This window comes from Pinus tabuliformis, chromosome J, assembly GCF_031772625.1.
Source record: "Pinus tabuliformis cultivar Carrire ecotype Pingquan chromosome J, CPIR1, whole genome shotgun sequence".
NCBI classification, from domain to species: Eukaryota; Viridiplantae; Streptophyta; class Pinopsida; order Pinales; family Pinaceae; genus Pinus; species Pinus tabuliformis.
Window position 1 is genome coordinate 58,619,172 of NC_142295.1, and position 23,742 is coordinate 58,642,913.

Genomic DNA, 23,742 nt, shown 5'->3' on the forward strand with positions numbered 1-23,742 from the left:
CAATAAGAGAACCTAGACACAGTTGCACCACACACTCACCAAGCACACTCACCTTGCTTTTCAAAGATACCATTACATCTCTCTCTTGTTCTGACAGCTAGAGCCAAGGAAAAAAATGAAGTATTCAACAACCTGACCTTTATACCAGATGGGGCTCCTACACCTGACGGCGTGAGGTATGATTGGGACTTCATATTGGGGAGATCTCCTTGGTTGATGAATTTCCAACACTGTCAACAAAATGGCGCTAAAAGGAGGGCTAGATGGCAGGCTATGCCTGTTGAGTCTGGTTTTAATCTCTTATTTAAAATGGATCTTCCCCAAATCATAATCCCAGGATGCTTTTCTAAATATATTAATTATACCATCCCTGCAGAAGTTATTCATAACCTGTCCGAATTCAAGTTCGATGGTGAGGGTGAATCAACTTTTCAGGAACATCTGTTTCAAGTTTTCAGTCTTTGTTTTTCTCACAGAATATGTTCCAAATATGTCATGGCTAGATTACTCACCCTCACATTCGAAGGTCGTGTGAATCGATGGTGTCATACATTACCCATTGCTTTTGTCCATTCATTCGATCATCTTTCCAAGATGCTTCAGAAAGCCTTCGATAATATAACTATCGAGATGTTTGTGGAAGAATCAATTGTTTAAGAATGAATCTTGGTGAATCAGTTGAGGATTTTTCTAATATGTTCCTTCACCTCTGTTATGAAATTCCTGAAAAACAATTGAACTTGGATTTCTTGAAACAAGGCTTTGAGCACTTCGTTTATGACTCTTCATACGGTGAGCCTGAACCTCGTTTTTTGTCATGTAGGTAAGGCACTTCATCCTTCGTTGATGGTTATGGCAAGTCCTCACTGTCTTGGCATGATTGTTGAGAATGATCAGATCTATTTTCCCTTACTAGATTCCCTTCGTGATCCCACTCATCTAATTGAAAATATATATTTTCCAAGATTACGAGGTTTTCAATAGGGCCATCATGAACTTTACGATCCAATCATTGAATGGCTGGAACAAACTTACATGGAAAGCTTTGTAGCAAACAAAAAGTTTCAATCTTTCCTCACGCTTGATAAGGGGGTTAGTGTAAATGAAGACACATCTGCAAGAAGCTTCCAAGGTTTGTTGAAAAATGGTATTCATTGAAAAGGTAAGCATGTTAATAGGATATAAGTAGTGGGTGCAAGTTTTTAAAGTTTTTATGTCTTCTATTGCACATCACTTGTTATATTATTTAATTGTTCATATCTTTGTGGATGCAGGTCGGGAATGACTATGGTGGCTTCACTGGAAATTTCATTATACGTGACCCTGACCTTCTAGCTATTAGGTTAGGAGTAGGATTAGTTGCATCCTAGTTTTCCCTTTCTTGCACTCATTCTACACTCGTTCCCTGTAGTCTATCCTCGTTTTCTTATTATGATTCTACATCATGTTTTCTTTAGCCATTTTGTTCTCTTGTCTTCTGGTTATGTTTCCTTGTTGTGTGTTTTCTTTCTTTTCATCTTTCTTTCTTTCTTGTTGAGTTTTTTCCTATTCTTTTTCATCATGCAAATAAGTGTTGTGCCTGGACCTGTTTTGACTTCCTAGTATATGTGTAGCCAAACTATAAAGAGTCTTGTGACACTTCAGCATTTGGCTAGCCACTCGTTTGTATTATTTGTATTGGTTAGATCTTTTGGCCGATGAATTTATGATGGTGTTATCACTCAGAACTTTCTCAAGGTTAAAGAAAGAAATTTCCGAGGTAACCACAAACCAATCTTTTAAGTATAGGTTCTAGCCAACCTACACTCTATAGGGATCTCTCTTTATGATTTAGCTTTGTTTGATGGGATATTAGGCTAGTTATGAAAGTTCAGGGGTGTTTTGATTTTGATTGGGTGGTGGAATTAAGAAAATATATGGGCATAACAAGTATTTAGGCCATTGGGCTATGGAGTCAATCAAAGAGTGGCTTAACTGGATTTGATCAATCACTAAAGTAAGAGTTCACAAGGCAGGCTAGCACAGCTAAAAGCAAATCTACAGGTTCGAATGGATGAAGTAGTCCTAACCAGGGCAAAGGGCAATGATGGATCCTTAACCGTGGTTAAGATGAAGAAATGAAGGATGATCAGTAGCAAAGGGCAATAAAGAATCCTTTACTATGGAACAAAATGAGGGGTAAACAATGGAAGTAAGGGAGAAATTAAGAATTCCGAGACCAAGACAGTTTAGTAGAAAACATATAGAAAGCAAACAATTAAAAAAAAGAGAATTTAAGCTAATTCTGAGATATTATTCCTTGTTTACTTTTAGATTTCGTAAGAGACACATATGAATATTTATAACATGAAGAGAAAACAATATTTAAACATGAAGAGATAATACTTATTTGTTCCAACTATGCACAAGAATCCAGTGAAATGTCCTTAGCTTTATTTCATATCCAGCAAAACTAGTCCAGCCTTGAGTAAAATAGCTCCTTGGCTCAATATAAAATGTCTACAGAAATGTCTTTTAATCCACCCCAAAATACTTCCAATGAAGAAGTATTTATACTAATTCTAAACTGAAATATCTTGAAGAAACATCAAGATTGGTTTTACAAATATCTCAAACTATTTTACATTAATAGAACTTAAATAAAGGACACTCAAAACTAATGAATCTGCTTGGCACTATTTTTATGGATTTATGGTGAAAAATACGAGAAATTTGAATTTGATAGAAACTCTTAAGTGATGATGAGGCTTCCAAGTCACTAACTGCCTCCTTCCTTTGTGCATTCTGCCCCAAAAATTCTGCAAACTTAGGGTCCAATGATACGCTTGTATATCTCAATCCAAGCTAGATATGTAAAGAATGAAAGAGGTTATTGTGGATAAGAATTATTTTTTAGATAAACCTCTCTCAGTTTCCCAAAATTCAACTCCAGCTGCTCACAATATTCTCTGCAAAAAGATGTAAAAAACAGGACTTTGCATAAACTGAAAAATAGGCTGTGAAGACATGCCCTTATCTCAATTTTGGTAATAGTTGTGTAAAAAGTGAGATACATTTTTTTAGATTCGCATGTTAGGAACAACAACCGCCTCCAGTTTCTCAAAATACTTCTTGGATTGGCCATCATAGTTTCTGTAAAACTATGACTTAAACAGGGAATTTCTAAAGAATGTACCATTCCTGCTCTGATTTCATCTTTTAACCTCCTATTTCTTTTAATTTTTTTTCGCTTTTACTTTGGATAAACATCATTGTTGCTGGTGAAAGTGTTTTAATATCTATTTAACCCTTACTGCCTCCATGTTTTCTTTTAGTGTTTACTTTTACCGCTCTATTTTTTCATTTGTCTTCACTTTCACATGAATCTGTATGCTCTGTAATTGTCTTCCCTGTTGTTTATCTTCATGCTAGCTGATTTACTTGACTTGGTCTTCAATATGATACTCTTTAACCCTGATACACTTTGACTGTTCTTTACTGTTTCCTTTTACCTTCACTGTATATTTTAGGTTTTTTACTGTCTATTTCAATAGTAAATCATTTAATTTCATGTTTCCTCTGCATGTCTTTTAACTGTATGTTTTATTTTCCATCTCTGTTTGAATAGACCTGATAACAATCTCAGAGTAAACAGGTCTTATGACTAGTATTAAGACTGTTTATCCAAGGCTGCGGTCTTTTGATCGCCTGTAAAACAAAATAAATTGTTAGGAAAATTTTGGGTTGATAGGGAGGGTCATTAATGGATTTATCGAGCTTTATAGGTCTATGGAGTAAGTCCAAAGTGATTTTGGGAGGTAAACCATGCTTGAATTGGTTAGAAGAGGCTTCAGGTGGAGCAGAAGGGTTTCATAAGTTTACACAATAGAATGGGCGAAGGGCGAGAAAACCTGGGTTCTTGGGGTCTGAACTTTAATGGGAAAGCTTTTAAAATATGGCGCGAACTGAATAGTAGATGGTTTGTCACGTAGCGGGCGGGCGGTAAGCAGTTTGTTTTGCATAGCTTTTGGGTCCTTGGCAGTATTAGGGGGAGGCCACCCGATGCCATTCATCGGGCACCACGTAGCATTGGGGCCCAACAGGAAACAACCCATATCGGGTGGGTAAAGGTTTGTCTTTAGAAGCCTTGGGAAATCAACGAGGATCGTTAGATTTGACGGGGGAAGATCGAGCGGTGGTCAGTTCATGAAGATGCATGAATTGTAGTGGGGGGGCCCGGCAAGGGTTTAAAAGCAGCGGGTTTTAATTAATCACGGGTTATGGTGGATTAAGGGCATTGGGGGTGATTTCATTGACAGATCGTTTGACTTGTAATTAACCATGAATTGATTGATTATGTCGGGTTTTATTCATAAAGTTTATATTTCAAACTTTCGGGGTGGCGTATTAATATAAGGGTTTTATTGATATATATACGGGAAGGGTTTATATTTCTTTTTGGGATTTAATACATATATAAGTGTTAGAAATTAATATGAAGATGGCGGAGAATGGGTTTTAGTGCTAAGTGTAATGTATTTAATTCATTTGCTTTTCATAAGAAAATTATAACTTAGGCTAAAAAGGTAATTTTTGAGGTTTTTTAAGGAAAAAGGGTTTACATGGGAGTAATTTATTTCCCTTAGGAAAATAGAGTTTAAACCTTAGAAAAAGGGGTTTTATGAGGGGAATGAGGGGGAGTGAAGAGGGGTAAATGTTTATGAGGGGATTTTTTGTACTTAAGGTCTATAAGTCATTAGGCCGAGGGCCGGTCCCTCCAGAAGTCAGAGAAATGCTCTGAGCCCCTTTGACTTAAGATTTTAGGTACTTAAGACTTTTCTTGGAAATTAGTTAAGTGAAAAGTGTAATGAGTGAGGGAGGTTAATCAATTTAACTTTGTGGATTTGATACATTCCCAATTATTATCCATACTTGGAACTTTGATGATGAAGGTAATCAACATGCTTTTATCTAACAATCATCACAATTCTGCAACCATTCTTCTACTTACCCACCTACTCATCCTACCATTTTTACTTCTCTTTATTAGGGTACACTTAAGCTGCCAAACCCTTATCAAAACCTTTTTATTTTCTTTTACAATGGTATTCTAACTAAGTCTAACCTTATTACATCCAAGGGCTCAGATTAAACAATGGAGATCCTTTTATTCACTCTACCTAATCTAATTATCTGCCAAGGTTAAACAGTTTGGTCATATTTTCATTCTCTATCTATAAACATGAAATTCAAAACATGGAATAACCAAGATTAAATTGTTTGATTACCATGGATTGTGGCATGAATAACAAGTTGCACACAATCATTATTTTGCATACGAAAGTAAATAGTAGTGGCATTTTGACTAGCACACTTTCCTAGTATTTTCTTTCTTTGGGGTTCATATTTTTTATCTTTTTTTTTTTACCTTTTTATTCTTTTTGTCCTTTTATTATTCTTTTAAGACATACCCTCTTTAAATTTTTAATTTTTTGAATATGGAAAACATTTGCAGTAAGTAAAAGTATGTACATATTATAGGTTTTAATCTCAGTCATTAAAAAATTATGACTCCTATTGGTATAGGAACCTAACAATGGCTCCACTTGGGTATGGAATTTCCTTGTGAAATGTCAAAAACACCGTCGACTAGTAGCCTGATCCATTAGGTCAATCACACACATGTATATGCTGTGTTGTATAATCTTTGTGACTAAAACTTTTGAACTGAAAATACACCATTTTCTGCAAACTGAAATCTGATCTAACATAAACTTGCTGCTAAAAAATGAATTTATTCAGACTAAAAATCCTACCTACTTACTCTAATCATCTTTCTGACTGCTGGTTAGATAAAATGAAATAGCCAATGCAACCATTCAAGCGTCATATACATTGATGGATTTTGCTGCTTGGGCTTGTTTGTGATTAAAACAGAGGTTCTAAAGCCAAATATAACCTTGTCAGCCAAAGATAAGATAAGGAAATACTTACTTTCCTTTGTAGACTCTAAAAACTATACAAAAGGATCTTCCAAAATATATACACTATTGTTCAACTGATTTAAGCAACTACACACTTGTTCTGGATGGCTTCCATGCCATGAAACTGAAATGTCACTTTTATCTTTAACACCCTGCAGACTTTCAGATGAGCTTTGTGATGATACTTCTACTGATTGAAATGTCTATCTGGTGAAACTATTATCATCTTGATTTTGACTCTCATAGTCTGTTAATGGAGAAAAATTCTGATTGCATTCATTATCCAACCTATCAGCTATTGGATCATAAAGAACTTGAAAGGATTGTTGCAACTTATTACATATAGGTTCAAATGGAACTTCATAGATTTCTACAAGTTTCTCCTCCTTTTCTTTAGAAATTTTATACCACATTTCCTTTAAAAATTGAAATGATTCAAAACAAAGAGGCAAAGAAGCTTCACTTATTTCCAAATTTTCTACACTTTCTTCTTCACTTTCATAGTTGATATGGATAAAATGATCACTGTTTTCAAGCTGTTGAAACTGAATTTCCTTATTCCCCAAACTAGCTTCTGATTGCTTTGTAAATTTAGTTTGGATTTGAAGAACATAATTATCATCATACTGATCATATTTGGGCAAATCATCAAAAGAAATAATGTCATCAAACATACACATTAGATCAGGAGATTGATCCTCCACATATTTCTCTATGAATCTATCTTCTGATCTATGGGAGTTGGTAGGATTTTGTTCATGAATATCAACCTTTTCCTTTTGTGAAATAAATGTGTCATGGTGATTTTGAGCAAAAAAATCATCTTTCATGGTGATCTTCTGCATCATTTCCTCTATTTTCTTCCCCAAAATGTCAAGTTTTTCCTCTTTTTCTGCTTTCAACTTTTCTCTTCTAATTTGCAAATTAACTTCTACATCTAATGCAATGTTCTGCATTTGTTCCAGTGTTGAGGGGTTTCTTTCTCTTAGCTGAAATTCTATCTCTGGATCAAATGCTCTTGGGTAATGCAAAAGAGCTGAATCAGGGGGAGGTTTTATATTTGATGGAATTGAATAATAGGCTTGATTAAATTTGTTTGAAAATTGTTGTATTGTTTCATCTGGCTATCTTTTTAATTGATTATATTCTTCTATGATCACAAGAAGATTGACTTTGATTATCCATCTATCAAGGAAAATTTTGACAAACTGTTGGAAATTTGAGATGCTTGCAATAGGTAAATTCTTGAACCAACTCTTTAATCTACTTTGCAAAGAAACAACAAAAAACCTGATAATAACATCATCTTCATCAATTTCAAATAAGTCTAGATAATTCTCAAAACCTTGAATATGTTTTTGAGCAGTGATACCATTCTCTCCATCAAACCTAGGGAGATGCTTGTAATAATTGTTAGGGAAAGCATGGAGTGTAGGAGGTAAGATGAGTGGCTTATATCTATCAGGAACTTTATGAGGTATTGGAATATGTACAGGGATTGTATGATTAGTCTTAATTTTTTGATGCTCCTCAATTGGAAAATGATCTTCATAAGAGTTAGAAGAATGCTGCTCAAATGTGTAAGGAGACTATATCTACACTTTTCAAAGGGAAATAATAAAAATTTAATCTAAAATATCCTCTAAAATACAATATACGTTGAAAAAATTTATCAATGAGAAAGAACATAATGTCTTGGATAACAATCCAAGTTAAAAGCCTAATCTTTTCACATAGTTCTTTCAGGTTCATTCCTCCAGTGGAGTCTTGATTGTGAAATTGATTTGGAGTCGTCAGGTGGATGATTTTAACCTTTGTGTGTCTGATCACTACCCACCATCATAGATTAGATCTAAACCTGTTAAATGATTCTGAAGAAGATGTTAGTTCTCCCCAGTATGGTTGCCATTATGTTATCACTCAAAACTTTCTCAAGGTTAAAGAAAGAAATTTCCAAGGTAACCACAAACTAATATTTTAAGTATATGTTCTAGCCAACCTCCACTCAGAGAGGGATCTCTCTTTATGATTTAGCTTTGTTTGATGGGATATTAGGCTAGTTATGAAAGTTCAGGGGTGTTTTGATTTTGATTGGGTGGTGGAATTAAGAAAACAGATGGGCAGAACAAGTATTCAGGCCATTGGGTTATGAAGTCAATCAAAAGGTGGCTTAACTAGATCTGATCAATCACTAAAGTAAGAGTTCACAGGGCAGGCTAGCACAGCTAGAAGCAAATCTGCAGGTTCAAATGGATGAAGTAGTCCTAACCAGGGCATAGGGCAATGAAGGATCCTTAACCGAGATTAAGATGAAGAAATAAGGATGATCAGTAGCAAAGGGAAATGAATAATCCTTTACTATGGACCAAAAGGGGGGGTAAACTATGGAAGTAAGGGAGCAATTAAGAATTCCTAGACCAAGACAGTTTAGTAGAAAGCATATAGAAAGAAAATAGTTAAAACAGAGAGCATTTAAGCTAATTCGAGATATTATTTCTTGTTTACTTTTAGATTTCGTAAGAGACACATATGAATATTTATAACATGAAGAGAAAACAATATTTAAACATGAAGAGATAATAATTATTTATTCCAACTGTGCACAAAAATCCAGTGAAATTTCCTTAGCTTTATTTCATATCCAGCAAAACCAGTCCAGTCTTGAGTATAATAGCTCCTTGGCTCAATATAAAATGTCTACAGAAATGTCTTTTAATCCACCCCAAAATACTTCCAATGAAGAAGTATTTATACTAATTCTAAATTGAAATATCTTGAAGAAATATCAAGATTGGTTTTACAAATATCTCAAACTATTTTACATTAATAGAACTTAAATAAAGGACACTCAAAACTAATGAATCTACTTGGCACTATTTTTATGGATTTATGGTGATAAATAAGAGAAATTCAAATTTGATAGCAACTCTTAAGTGATGATGAGGCTTCCTAATCTAAATTGGATCCTTAAACATTCTCTAAGTTTTCATGACTGTTTCAAATTATGTCAAGCTTCAAAATCTTATGGATATCGAGCTTATCAGAAATAACCTCTAAACAATGGCAATTTTTGGTCAGCATGGAACAACGAGGACCCTCGATCAAAGCACGCAGACTGTTGGCCCATGGTGACTGCACACTGGCACAAATTGACAAATGGGAGGTCAAATCCAAAAACAGAGGTAAGGGTGTCCCCCTTAGTGAAGGAAAGCCCCTAAGCGCTCAGTCACGAGGAAAAGCATAAAACCATATGGAAATCGTTGATTCCGTCAGAAGGCGGGTCCCGCGCTAAAACCGGCAGGATATTGGAAGGGCTTCAAGCGGTAAGCAGGTTCGACCGAGTCCTGCTCGATGCCATACACTGGGTAACGCACGTCCAGCGGATTAGAGAGAAAATCGCTCACATCGCGTGGGTAAAGGTCATGCTACTTACCCGCTCGATATGGATGGAGACCGTAGGATCTGGAGGCTCCAAATCAACGGCGGAGAAATGATCTGATGGATGACTTGATTCGACATGGAAATAGGATGAGTCATATAAGATTTGAGGTCCGGAATGACTGTTGAGTTGGCAGAGGAATCAGTTTCGCGAGCAATCTTGGAGCAATGGAAATAACAACCGTTCAAAGAGAACTGACACTCAGTTCATGAGGAAACAAGTGGCCACCTCTCTGTGAAGCGTTACACAGTGATGATGACGCAGAGCAGGGGAATTCAAGCGGACAGAGGCAGGAGATCCAAAGAGCTGGGAAGTGGAAACGAACAGTCAGGGAGCAGATTGGCTTTAAGCCACGAACAAACAAAGAGTAAAGAGAGGCAGAGAAAGAGAAGCAGAAAGCCGAGAGGCAAGAAAGAAGTGAATTGCAGAGAACAGAGAAGTCGAGCTGACCTGCAAAGCAAAGGAAGCATCGAGCAGATAGAGACAGAGAGAGTCTGAGAGTTTGTGAACTCCAGAGAAGGCTTGAGAGGTTCAAGCAACTCTTCTATGTATACCTGTCAGGTATTGAGTACCAAATTGGACTCATACCACTGAGACTAGTTGAGGTCAAGATTCAGTAAGGGGAGTTTGTGTACTCTAAGGACTTAGGGAATCCAAGTACAGTCCTGATGATCATCATCTATTAAGTGAGACTCAAATTGAGCTCCTTATTGTAAAAAATCTACTTTAAGACACAATAAAAAGGCCACCACTGAAGGCTGGACCAGGAGACGTAGCCCAGGAGGATTGGGTGAACTCCTTATTAAATTTGTTGTGTTTATGTGTTTGCTTACTGTGTTCTCTTATTGTTTCAGTGTCTGTGTATTTCGCAATCTTATCAATCCATTGCATAAAATAACATAAGCACACCCCAGCACTTGATTCTGTAATACCTTCATTATTTCTCTGAGGTCATCTACGGGTGATTTTAGATCACTTCCAAGTCACTAACTGCCTCCTTCCTTTGTGCATTTTTCCCCAGAAATTCTAAAAACTTAGGGTCCAATGATATGCTTGTATCTCTCAATCCGAGCTAGATATGTAAAACATGAAAGAGGTTATTGTAGATAAGAATGTTTTTGAAATAAACCTCTCTCAGTTTCCCAAACTTCAGCTCCAGCTATTCACAATATTCTCTCCAAAAAGATGTCAAAAACAGGACTTTGCACAAACTGAAAATAGGCTGTGAAGACATGCCCTTATCTCACTTTTGGTAATAGTTGTGTAAAAAGTGAGATATTGTTTTGTAGACTGGCCTGTTAGGAACAACAATCGCCTCCAGTTTCTCAAAATACTTCTTGGATTGGCCACAATAGTTTCTGCAAAACTATGACTTAAACAGGAAATTTCTTAAGAATGTACCATTCATGCTCTGATTTCATCTTTTAACCTCAAATTTCTTTTAACTGTTTTTCACTTTTACTTTGGATAAACATCATTGTTGCTGGTGAAAGTGTTTTCATCTCTATTTAACCCTTATTATCTCCATGTTTTCTTTTACTGTTTACTTTTACCGCTCTGTTTTTTCATTTGTCTTCACTTTGACATGAATTTGTATGCTCTGTAATTGTCTTCCCTGTTGTTTATCTTCATGCTAGCTGATTTACTTGACTTGGTCTTCAATATGATACTCTTTAACCCTGATGCACTTTGACTGTTCTTTACTATGTCCTTTTACCTTCACTGTATATTTTAGGTTTTTTACTGTCTATTTCAACAGTAAATCATTTAATTTCATGTTTCCTCTGCTTGTCTTTTAACTGTATGTTTTAATTTCCATCTCTGTTTAAATAGACCTGATAACAATATCAGAGTAAACAGGTCTTATGACTAGTATTAAGATTGTTTATCCAAGGCTGCAGTCTTTTGATCGCCTGTAAAACAAAACAAATTGTTAGGAAAACGTTGGGTTGACAGGGAGGGTCATTAATGGATTTATCGAGCTTTATAGGTCTATGGAGTGAGTCCAAAGTGATTTTGGGAGGTAAACCATGCTTGAATTGGTTAGCAGAGGCTTCAGGTGGAGCAGAAGGGTTTCATAAGTTTACACAGTAGAATGGGCGAAGGGCGAGAAAACTTGGGTTCTTGGGGTTTGAACTTTAACGGGCAAACTTTTAAAATATGGCACGAAATGAATAGTAGACGGTTTGTCGCGTAGTGGGTGGGCGGTAAGCGATTTGTTTCGCACAACTTTTGGGCACTTGGCAGTATTGGGGGGAGGCTGCCCAATGCCGTTTATCGGGTGCCACGTAGCATTGGGGCCCAACAGGAAACCACCCATATCGGGCGGGTAAAGGTTGGTCTTCATAGGCCTTGCGAAATCAACGAGGATCATTAGATTTGACGGGGGAAGATCGGGCAGTGGTCGGTTCATGAAGATGCACAAACGGTAGGCGGGGGGGGGGGGGGCGGCGAGGGTTTAAAAGTGATGGGTTTTAATTAATCATGGATTATGGTGGATTAAGGGAATCGAGGGTGATTTCATTGGCGGATGGTTTGACTTGTAATTAACCACGGATTGATTAATTATGTCAGGTTTTATTCATAAAGTTTATATTTCAAACTTTCGGGGTGGGGTATTAATATAAGGGTTTTATTGATATATATATGGGAAGGGTTTATATTTCTTTTTGGGATTTAATACATATATAAGTGTTAGAAATTAATATGAAGATGGCGGAGAATGGGTTTTAGCGCTAAGTGTAATGTATCTAATTCATTTGCTTTTCATAAACACATTGTAACTTAGGCTAAAAAGGTAATTTTTGAGGGTTTTTTAGGAAAAAGGGTTTACATGGGAGTAATTGCTTTCCCTTAGGAAAATAGAGTTTAAACCTTAGGAAAAGGGGTTTTATGAGGGGAATGAGGGGGAGTGAAGAGGGGTAAATGTTTATGAGGGGATTTTTTGTACTTAAGGTCTATAAGTCATTAGGCCGAGGGTCCGGTCCCTCCAGAAGTCAGAGAAATGCTCTGAGCCCCTTTGACTTAAGATTTTAGGTACTTAAGACTTTTCTTGGAAATTAGTTAAGTGAAAAGTGTAATGAGTGAGGGAGGTTAATCAATTTGATTTTGTGGATTTGATACATGCCCAATTATTATCCATACTTGGAACTTTGATGATGAAGGTGATCAACATGCTTTTATCTAACAATCATCACAATTATGTAACCATTCTTCTACTTACCCACCTACTCATCCTACCATTTTTACTTCTCTTTATTAGGGTGCACTTAAGCTGGCAAACCCTTATCAAAACCTTTTTATTTTCTTTTACAATGGTATTCTAACTAAGTCTAACCTTATTACATCCAAGGGCTCAGATTAAACAATTGAACTCCTTTTATTCACTCTATCTAATCTAATTATCTGCCAAGGTTAAACAGTTTGGTTAGATTTTCATTCTCTATCTATAAACATGAAATTCAAAACACGGAATAACCAAGATTAAATTGTTTGATTACCATGGATTTTGGCATGAATAACAAGTTGCACACAATCATTATTTTGCATACAAAAGTAAATAGTAGTGGCATTTTGACTAGCACACTTTCCTGGTCTTTTCTTTCTTTGGGATTCATACTTTTTGTCTTTTTTTTTACCTTTTTATTCTTTTTGTCCTTTGATTATTCTTTTAGGACATACCCCCTTTACATTTTTAAATTTTTTGAATATGGAAAACATTTGCAGTAAGCAAAGGTATGTACATATTACAGGTTTTAATCTCGGTCATTCAAAAATTATGACTCCTATTGGTATAGGAACCTAACAGATAGAAAATACGATCCATCTATAAGGAGATTTTTGGTCCAACTTGTTAGTGCCTTTCAGTCATGTCATCCACCAGTGATCAAATATGCTCCTTCAAAGTTTTGCTAGGGTATTAGGTCAAAATTTTTATGGTTTTAGAATGTCTTCAAATAAAATAAAAAATCATTGGTTGTTGAATCTAGGTTAATGCTACTCCCTTTAGCAATCATGGTTCTCATTAATTGTCATGGTCATGTCATTGTTCGTCTTGGATTAGTTGAAGTGTCAACATGTAAGTCTTGGTCTAGGGTTTCCACTAGTGTTGTCATTACTATGACCAAATTCAAAGAAAAAGGCCATCATTGTTATGTGTCTTAAGCCATCACACCAAGGGAGATAGCGTGTTAGGAGGTAAAGGTAACTTTCAATTCATAAATATATTGCTGCAATCACATCCTATTTGGTCTTAAGATGAAGTATGATGTCATGCCATGACATATGCCAAAAAATTTATTTTGAGTTTATAAAGGACCATTCAAACATTCATATCACTTATTTCAGTTGTATTGAGCTCCAAATTATCATTGTATGTCATCCAAGTCATTTCAGCATCGAAGCTCAATATCCATTTGCATTTCGAACTATTTCGTTGTGTTTTCAAGCCTACTCGCTACGTTTTGTGCTCCACACTACGTTTTCTAAGGTGTGGGGCAAAGAAACAACTCCCAAAATTTTCAACAGAAAGTGAAGGCCTCTCCAGCTCAATACAAGTAAGTTTAAAGCAATCACCACCTCCAGTAATCAAATTTTTTTGTTTTTGGGCGTGGAACTCTCTCCTAGGCTTTCCACGCTACATTTTCAGTTTTCAACATCATGGTTTGATTTGAACACAACTAAAATATATTCCTTATACTTTCTACCCTTCCTCACATTGATATACAATTCCCTTATCATTTCTAACCCTTCCCATTCATCCCCATAGTTTCTAGGGCAAACCCTAGACCCCACGCTATGTTTTCAGTAGAAAGGGTAGTGTGGGCTGTGTAAAAATTGTTTGTTTCCCTTCCCATCACTCCCTATCCTATTTATCACTTCCCTAAGCTCCCTAAGAACCCTACCCACCTCTCAAAATTTTCCGATTGCTTAATTCCCTCCCAAACTCCTCTTTCCCCTCACTTCAAATCACAAAACCTAAATCCCAGTTTCCCTAATTAAAACTTTATTTTTTCCATTCCTCATAACCTAGTTTGTTGTGCAACATTTGAAAATGGAAACTGAAAAGAAAACCTACAACAAGGGAGGACAAGTGTCAAGGTTTTAACCCCTTAACACTCAGGAGTTGGTCTCCTCACCATTTGCTAAGAAGTGTTTCTAGAATGTTGGTTGCTTAAGGTTTTGTGATAAAATCCAACAAGTGGGTTATCATGCTAAACTAACCTACTAAACTAACCATTCTGTTTGCCACAAACCTTAGAGGAGATAAGGTCAAGATTGTAGGGATGGACTTCATCATTTCATTAGAGACAATAACTGCTACCACAGGGATACCAAACAATGGGGAAAAGTGGTTCAAAAACTCAGATTTGGACATTTCAAATTATAGGGCTTTCATCAAAATTTAGTTCAAATAGGCTCCCAAGAGTGTTTTTCATTTTGGAATGTTGCTTGAAAGGTTTTATCCATTAATGAAGCTCATCATGAAACATTTTACATGTGAGAGCAGATTTTCAATAGTGTATAAGTATCATGTCAGATTGTTGATGCACTTCACCGGTGTAAAACCTCTCAACCTACCTCACTACCGTTACAGAAATTTGGTCAAGGTGGAAAAGAAAGTGCAAAACGAAATGGGTGACCACCAACCTAGTATCTACCGCCATTATTTGATTAAAATCATTGTCCTACACCAGCTTGGAGAGAAGAACATCTCTTGGGAAAACTTCATGGAGTCTACAGTTTTCTTCCTTCTACTAGTCAGCCTACTAGCCATAGTACACCACTAGCATCATCCAAACCAAGGGAGCTTGGCTCATCTAGCAGAGTTCCAGTGAAGAGGACACCTAGGGAAGAAATCACTCAGACCTATATCAGAGGGAAGAGGCTTGTGTTTTCTCCTAGAGGAGAGTAAAGGGCCAAGCCTACTTCAGTTGATAGAGAATCATCTCCACATCACCATGAGACATCACTCCATAAGCATGTTCATGAAAAATAGAGAAAACCATTGAAGCAAATCGTCATGGAGAAAGAGGCAGAGATTATAGATTTGAAATATGATTTGGCTAAATCCAACTACATGATTTTGTTTTTGCAGCAGGAAAATAGGCAACTCAAAATGAATCAAATGCTAATGTCAAAACCTAGAATGGGTGTAGAGGATGAGGCAGGAAAAGGTAAGAAAATCATTGATTCAGAAAAAATGGAGGACACTGAGGTTCAATTCAATCCAAAGAGGCCTACAACCAAGGGCATGAAGAAGAAAGCAGACCAAATAAGTGAACCATCTACACCTTTGGAGCAGCAGGACATTAACAAATCCATTGCACAAGATTATGAGAAATATAGGGAATATTTGCTGGATAAGGTTAATTGCCACTTGGAGAAACTCTTGGAAAGGGCCAACAAGGCCACCAAATTGTAAAGGCACATGGCTAGGAATTACTACACCCGAAACAAGATTTGTCAAATTAGGGTTAAGAGCATGAAGGCAAAACTCAAGAAAACCCTAAAGAAGCTCAAGAAGAAGGATAACTTGGAATTGATTGTTGATGCATCCTTGATAGTTTGACTTATCTTTCAAAGGGTCAATGGAGAAAATTTTGAGCAATTTTGGAAAAATTTTGAGTTTTTGGGCATTTTTCCAATTTTTAGCAGGTTTTGGCCAGAAAAGGTAGCGTGGCCCACACTATGTTTTTGTTGGGGGCCTCTATTTGAAAAATGGATTAGTGTTCTGGATGCCTTTTGACCTCTACATCAATCCTAGCAAACCAGACTTCCACTACAACATGATCTGGCAGGTCAAAAAGTCCAAAAGTGCCTAAAAAACACCTTTCTGCCCTATTTTTGAGCAACACAGCACGTTTTTGGAGTAGCTGTGGGAAAATTGAGTTTTGGAGGCTAGAATCAGTCTTTTTTAGTGCTTGAGGACTCTATGGTGTACTAGAAAGACAAATATTTCCAATGGGATATCATGAGATAAATTTGGAGCATAGGAACCCCTCCAAAAGTCACTCACAAGAAGCATGCTACTTTTTATCCACCCACGCTGCGTTTTCAGTGAAATTTGCTACGTTTTTGCCTGAAACTTCTATTTCTAAATTTGTTCAATCTAGTTCGACTTTTTGTTATGTAATTATTCTTTAATGAGTTGAAATGATGTAATATGAGGTAAATAAGCTTGTTAGAGTAATTTTCATGTAAATTTAGGCCTCATTTATGAGGAGAAGTTCAGACAAAGTTTAAAAGGAGGATTTGTTTTAACCTCCCTAGACATTAGGGTTTTGTTGAGAACTTCATGTAATAAGTTCCTAAGATGAAGGATTCGACCCTGAGAGAGGGGAAATTGTTATTTTGTCTATATGTATCTAGTTTTCAATCAGATAAAGGGTTGGACATCAGTGAGTAGAACTTGGAGCTTGTACGTCATCACTTTTGCAGAAAATCAAAGGATAGTTGCAGCTATTATTCAGGAATTCTTGTGTTGTGAGTTTGTGATAATGTTTTCTTTCTGTTATAGTTTTATATGAATGATAAATCCATATTCTTTCCATGTCTATGATTTTCAGTGATTTTCCTAAGAGGTTTTAAACATAATTCTTAATTTAAAGCTCTATTTTATTAGGAACTTCATGTTTATGTCACCTATCTTCTGATAAATGAATTCATTCTTGCCATGCTCATTTTGATATTTTCTTTTCCACCCTACACTACATCGAAAAAACCCCAAAGTATCACAAAGGCATACTGTTATCGGGAAAAGTGTCTATTTAGAACTGCTCTATCCCACTAAGGTGTGACAGCTACCTTAGAAACAAACAGAGAAAACTACTTTTGTCTTCTTCTTTATGAACTATAAACAAAGAGAAATAGGATGAACCAACCTTTGTCTTACGCTAGTCCTTTGATCCAATCTCTCTCCTCTTTGACAGCTTCCAGCTACTTGCTCCCTTACTTGTCCGGCTCCACCAAGTACCTGTAAGATCACAGAAGAAGGAAACTATACAAAGACATGGGTTTATATTCATAAATAACTTAGGATCAGATTTAAGTTAACCATACAAATGTAACAAGCATCAATGAAACACAAGCATGGAGAAGAAACTCAAATAGTTTTATTGATATACAAGAAGATCCAGGAGGAGTTACAACCGATGATTCCTGACCCAGCATCAACCTCCTAGCAAAGAAATCCCTTCTTCAACCCCAACAAAGCATAGATCACCCAATTCTCTGATATGTATCTCAAAACCAACAGCAATTCCTTACAATGTGCAAACTTCCAGCCTCTGGATCTCTGGGATGAGGGATCCATATATAGATGTATGTAAGGAGGATGAGTCAGCTCATGATTTGATTAGTGGCTTCTCTCTGTCAGTTCTTGCTTCCACTTGGAGACTGAAAGCCTCTTACTCATCCTTGGTCGAATTCAGTGAGGCAAGTGTCATTGGAGAAGATTCTGGAAGCTTCCATTGTCTCTCCACCTCGCGGAATGACACTGCCATTTGTCATTTCCCGCTCAACGCACCCTGGTAGTGCATTTAGGTGCGTTGCAATGCACCTAGCTAGTGGACTTAGGTGCTATGCAACCCACTTGGCTAGTGGAGCAGCTGAAATGATCCTGATTTGACTTATTCTGAGCAGTTTCTGGTGGAGAACTTCTGGGAGAAGCTGTAATTTGTTGACCTTGTTCTTTTAGGGGTTGGAACAACACTTTTAGGGACTTAGGAGCCCTTGGTTTATGGACATTTCATGCTTAGAGCTGTAAGGCACAAAAATGTCTATAACACATACCTACCCTGCTTCTTCATATCTCTTGTAGCTGAAACCTTTGATTTTTCGACCTAGTTCCCTGATTTTCACTCCTAATCAAACAAACCATAAATCTGCAAAACACTAGAGATAAACATACCTAGGCTAACATATTTTCCCACTCCAGTCATCATTGGCTATGAGGTCGTAGAGATAGCCCTCTTTGGTTTGGCAGGGCTAGCTGTTAAACCCTAAGTGGTATGAGGTTACCTCCGTCGATCTCCTTTCTCAGCCTTGGGATATTGTGGAGGATAACACAACTATGAACCCACGTCTAGTCCAGAAACCTCATGTCTATAATCGGTTTTTCTTCTTTGGTGTTCTCAAGCTTATCCAACTAGAAGAAATGGAGAAGGGGAAAAACCTACACGAGCAAACCTAAATCAGAAGTATTTATATGTTTCTCTGAAGGAACAACCTCTTTTTCTCTCAATAAGTCTGGATCCGTATTCTGCCCCAAAAATAAATAAGTCCCAATGCATAGTTCTCTTTAAATAAAAAAATAAAGGCAAAAGAAGAGAAAGGCTTCCTGCGCAGAGAGGTGAAGAAAGAAACTCCACTGGGGTATTTTCTAGGGTTGCTGGCAGTGGAGCAATGTTTGTGTTCCTACGTGACTTTGCCAGGGTACTATCCAGGCCTGCTGGCAGCAGAGCAACACCAGAGATGAAAAATAATGCTCTGAAAATAGTAATCTCACGGGATACACTACCCTTCCCAACTCAAGAAATTGTGATTATGTTGAATCTTATGTTGTGTTCGACTGATAAGGTACAGAGGGGACCATTTATAGTCATGAGGTACATGGAAATGGCCAAGGAAATCTGCATGATGAATTAATACTCCCTGAAGAACCAAGACCCTGAATTTTGTTGTTTGTTTGGTTGGTTGATTTGATTAAATTATTTTCTTTCCATTGGGCTATGAAGTCAAATAAAGTTAGATGTTGCATCAATATGTTTAAAAGAGTAATATCATGGCAAGCTAGTTACATTTACTGGATCTTTAAAGTGAATGATGAAATGAAGAAGAGGTGTTTTCAGTAATGATCGAAAAGCATTTAAGATTTTTTCAATCAGACTTCAGAAGGAAAACATGCAGATTGTAAAAATAGTCCAAATAAGGTGTTCAATTAACAAATCTTATTTTTCACATTTCTTGTTTTACAATTAGATTTTCAGATGATTATGGTGTAGAGAAAAACAATGGAAACAAATATTACAATAGGAAAAACATCACCAGTAAATTGCAACACGAGAATCCTATGAAATTCTTTGTATTAATGATGCTCCAACAGCGTGGAAAAAGTACAATGCTCAATAAGAAAAATTACAATGATCAAGAACCGACCCTCAATACTTCGAATGAATGAAGTATTTAAACTAAATTTCCAAAAGGATTATAATGAATGCTGCATCGACATGGCAATCTATTATTAACTACAAAATAACAGAATGACTAATGTGACCAAAAGAGGTGAAATTGGTGAAGTGATCTAGATGTTTGGCACTCTTTTTGCGGGGAACAGTTGCTGAGTTTCCACGATTTGGGTGTTGCGCTGGATGTAGCTGATATTTTATTTAATCTTGAAATTCGCACAGTTTATCCCACTGATCTTCATCTGGCATGGTGATTTTTGTTGCCTTATGGTAGATCTCATATACCTCGGTATATCAAGCAAATGTGGGCTTTACCATGAAAATATGCTTTATCTCATGCTGAATGAAAATATCATTGTTGATAACTTCGAAAAAATATCTCCTTGTCATAACACCTTTAATGTGGAAAAATTTAACAGTGTCCCTTTCAATGTCTTTAAGCTTCCTCATATAATCTTCTATGTTCATCAATTTGTCATTAATTACAAATAAATAAGGCAAGCCCCTCTTTGTTAATGCCTCTATTTTGCCGAAAAACCTATTGACTGCTATTTCCAAACTGTGACATTTTTCTTGGAGCTGCACAATCAAATTTTTCTTTGTAAGAACTTTCTTCACTTCCAAGATTGTCTTTGTCCTGTCATCTACTCCCAAATCATCCAACTCATATCTGTTTTTGTAATTTAGAAACTTGATGATGTTGTTGGTTGTGGCAGACATATCTCCCAACTCATTTTTAATAGTGGAAACAACCTCATTAGCTTTCCCAATCAATTATTTATGCTCAAATATAATCTAAATACATGGACAGATTTCATCTATGGCTTCAATAATATTGGTCCATATAATTTCCTTAACTTGACCCAGTGTGTGGCCAATAGAAGATTCACTTGCAAACTTCTGCCATCTTTCTATCTGCTTCTGAGCTCTTTGTATCTCTACTACATGGAAAGTCTCACTCTTTGCCTTCTGGGTTTGCAGAATATTAACTTGAGCCTGCAATCTTTTAATTTATTATATTTGGAGAGACATATTATCCACTGCACTAGCCAGTTGATCTGTAGTATTCCCTGTGTTTACTGTAGAAGATGTAGATGTAGGAACTGTTGTAAGAGGTATAACTTCCAAAGGGACAATGGGCATTCTGGTAGCTTGCTCCTTTTATTTGATTATTTTCTCCATCTCTGTTTCCATTTGTTTCAACTGTACATTTTGCTCCATGATGATCTTCATCATGTCTGTCTTCTGTGACTCTATTTCTTCAATGCCTTTGGCCAGAGGATCTTCTGTGGCTGGAAATTTCAACTATTTTCTCAACGCTGCTATGTCAGTATTCTTCTTTCTTATGATCTCTTCTACAACATTGATATTGAAGGATCATATCCTACTGTGATTACCATATCCTCCAAAGCTTTGATTCTTGTGTCTTTAGAAAGTGAAGAGGCTTTCTCCATCTTCAATTGTGACTGAACATTACCTAAAGAAACTTGCAATTTGGACAAAATCATAGCAGTGTTAGTGAGTGTAGGTGAAATCATTTGACCAGATAGTCTATGCATCTCCATTTGATCAATGGGATGTATGTCCTTTATATAAAATTCAAATGAATTCTTTTTGTAATATGATGTTGCCTTGGGCTGTGGGATCTGTGCTTGGAGAAAATCCATTTGCATTTTGCATTTCTCAGAGTCAAAGGCTGACAACAGTCTACATTGAGAACTGGAAGTCTGGTTCCAGAATTGATTATAAGTATTGATCTTCAAATCTTCATTTTTCAATTTAATCTCCTTGAATATATCAAATATGATCTTTTCTTTCTCCTCTGTGGTAGATGTCCTGGTTTGAATAACTTGTTGCTGATCATGTGAAGCTATCGAGGTGGTAGGAGAAAGTGTAGCCTGATAACCTTCTTGTGAGGAAGCAAGTGTCTCTCTGGTTGCGCTAATATGTTCTTGAGATGAATACTTTCTTAGGTTTACTTTGGGATTGGGCTCAGTACTCTTCCTATATATGATTTTGAAGTCTTTGCTGGGAGTATCAAATACTGGAGGTGACTCTTCTTCTCTGATCCTTTTTTTTGCTTTCTCCTATGTGACAAGAATCTATAATATTGAATTTGACACCAATTGCTCCTTCGCCTCTTGTATAGTATTTTCAGTCCATTCTAGTTGGTTCTTGTATCTCTCAATATCTAGTCTGAACGTATGAAGATAAGTTGTAGATTTATTTTCTACACTTAACTTGGAGATGACACCTAATGGATCATATGACCATGTAAAACTGAGGCTGAATTGCATTTCTTTCAAAATTCTATCTGCTTATTCCCTTGCTTCCCTGTTGTTACAAATGAAAGGTTCTATTTGTTTTTTGATCTTGAATTGATATTTCTTCTTGGCAGATACAAAATGAATCTCATCGACATTATAGTTCAAGAAATTGTAGAATAAATAAGTGAATCTGTATGAGAAGTAGAGCATGATCATTGTGAAAATAGTGAATCCCGCCATGCAAATGCCCATGTGGATGATGAAATTGAGGTTGAAGATTAAATTGAAATTGTTTTTGCAGCGACAAAAAAATGTGAGGAGAATCTACCAATGGAAATTTTTGAAGGGATGAGTGAAATTATAGTGAATGTTGAATTTTATTATGAGGTGGGATTAACATTTTCTTGAAAGGCAGCTTTCATAGCCCATGGCCATGACCTTAATTTTTCCAGAAGCAAAGGAATTATCAACTTATATATATACAATTCTTATTTTCTATCAATATTTCTATTCTCTAGTAAAAATTATGATTTTTTGGTCAGCAAGATGACACCCAAAGGTTTATGGGATGTTATGTTGCATGGGCTTGAAGAACCCTCAAGTTGGGCAGCCTATGAGGCCATGATTCAAGATTATAAGGATCAAAATTGATTAAACAAGTCCGATGTGATATCTTTGTGTCTTTTTTAACAAGGCTTGGATGATAGATATAATGAAAGGGGAAACAACACTTTATGCATCAATCACATAAAATTTTAATTGTTGATAAAATGATTATCATAATAAAAGAATATGTATAAAACATGGAAGCTACAATTGTCTTAAACAATATAGTTCAAGAAATTGTAGAATAAATAAGTGAATTTTTACAATATGTAGAGCATGATCATGGTGAAAATAATGAAGCCCACCATGCAAATGCCCATGTGGATGATGAAGTTGAAGTTGAATAAATTGATTTTTTTTTTTTGCAGTGACAACAAAATGTGTGGAGAATCTACCAAATGGAAGTTGAAGGCATGAGTGAAACTATAGTGAATATTGAATTTGATTATGATGTGGGATTAACATTTTCTTGAGAGGCAAGCCAGAGCGACAACACACACGGTTGCTATCTCACAGCAATTGGCCAAGCTGCATGAGGCAAACCAGTTGCTCAAACAGGTGCAGATAGTGCAACGGAAAGAGGTGGTCCTCAAGGCTATATTGTGGCCTTGGATAGATGAGGCCTATTTTATCTCTACCACCATTTAGGAGAAGCTGGCGATCCTACAGAGGACATAGAAAAAGGTAAAGGAAGATAGTGCAGGATCAACAACTAAGAAGCTGGTGGAGAAGATCAAGTAGGCAGCCATGCAGAGCGCGACTGAGGTAATAGTGGCACAGGTCGAGATGGGAGGTCTCCGCAGTAATATCTTCGTTCTAGCAGAGTGACTCGAGGGCAAGTCACGATATTTGTGTTGGGGGCCTGTTGGGACAGGATCCCTAGGGCAATTTTGGGGGCAAAAGCCCAAGTTTTTGTTATGTAAAGTGTAAAGTCTCCATAAGTTGTGGTTGTGGAGCATGTAGATTGTTAAGTGTCATGAAGGGTTTTACCCTTTTGTTATGTAAGTTGTGTTGGCTTGTATAGACCTATCCATGGTCCGTGAACCATGGGATTGTATAAAATGGAGAGTCTTAAAGAGTCTAAGGCAAATAGAAGATAACAAAGAATGAATGTAAGGGGTCATTAGCAGAAAGAGTGAAGAGTCTTACAGTAGAATAGAGGCTATGTATCTGTGTGCACAGAGGCCTAGAGTAGAGTCCGCAACTGCGTGTGCAGATCCCTGCAGCTGAGTGCATAGGGAGGTCTTGAGTCTGTAAGCAGAACTGAAGTACCAATAAAG